Raw genomic sequence first — 1326 nt, forward strand, 5'->3', positions numbered from 1 at the left:
CGTTGGAAGATCCTCTACCTGAAGTATTTGCGTGTGCAAAAATGGGGAAATCGAAGGTCAAGATCAAGCATGTTGCGCTCTCCTCTTCGACTTCAGAAATCTCGGACTTGCCTCCTGCTAAGAGTAGATGTAAGGGGGGGCAGAGGAAGACGTCAAGAGTGGTCAGCCTGTCACCCCTGCCATTAAAACGAAGCTCCTGAATGAGTGGAGGGAACCTGAAACAATTGATGGGCTTTGCTTCATGAATGAACTTTATCCTCTGGAGCCAGAGGAGAAGCTTTCCATTTCCCCAAAAATGTGTCTCCTTATTGTCCAGCTTCCTGGGAAGACCCTCAATGACCTTTGAGTGGCTGTGGTGAGAGAGTAACTGATCACAGGGTTGATGCCTCCCTAAAATCGAACTTTGCTAGTGCTCCTCCAACTATAAGAGCGAGCACCTACTCAAGAATGGTCAGCTTCTAGATGATATGATGGAAGCCTTGAAGGACATTTCAGGGATGAATTAAACTATTGACCTTCAAGCTGATTTTTTCAGATCTCCATTTCGATGGGGTACAGGTAGCTGCCATCACCATGTGGTTCTGAATCACAGCTAAATAACTGAAGTATATACAAGATGAGGCAATGGGCAGTGCTCACAAGATGATGGCATTGCATATTCCCTTCCTAGGGGCCAAAGATTTCGGAGATATTTTATAAGAGAATGTGGATAAAGTCCTCAAGCAGGTCAAACATATGGACACACCGAGGCAGAAGGCCCACTCTCCTTCTCAGATGTCTTCCTCGGAGCAGAGCAGTATACCATGTTATTCATCTTCGGCAGGGCACGCTCGACTCATCTTCTAGGGCAGAAGCAGTCAACCTCCCCCCACCCCCCCCCCCCCGAGTCCAGGGCAGTCACCACCTATGCAAACAGTCAGAAATCCCTGCAAGTGGGGAGCACGGTTGTCACATTTCCGCCATCAGTGAGAGAAGAATGTATCAGACACGTGGGTGCTCTCAGTTAACAGGGAGGTTGACCTTATAGACTCCCCAGACACTCTGCCAAATACAGGTCCTTGTATCCTTCCAGCATGAGGAAGAAAGTTCTCCAGGAAGAACGGCATGTTCTTTGTCAGAAGGGTGCCATTCAGCATGTTCCACTGCTGGACAGATGGGTGTTAATCATTTGTTTTCTCATCCCAACCAGCTCGGGGGGGGGGGGGGGGGGAGGTGAGGGAGGGGATTCAGCCAATCCATGACCATGGCTCTCTTGATAAATATGTTACATCAGGGTGGGTTTAAAATCTACACCTACCTCGAAGATTTTTTTTTTTTTACAGGAAA

The sequence above is a fragment of the Ambystoma mexicanum genome, chromosome 6p (assembly GCF_040938575.1).
Source record: "Ambystoma mexicanum isolate Mex_15411 chromosome 6p, UKY_AmexF1_1, whole genome shotgun sequence".
NCBI lineage: Eukaryota > Metazoa > Chordata > Amphibia > Caudata > Ambystomatidae > Ambystoma > Ambystoma mexicanum.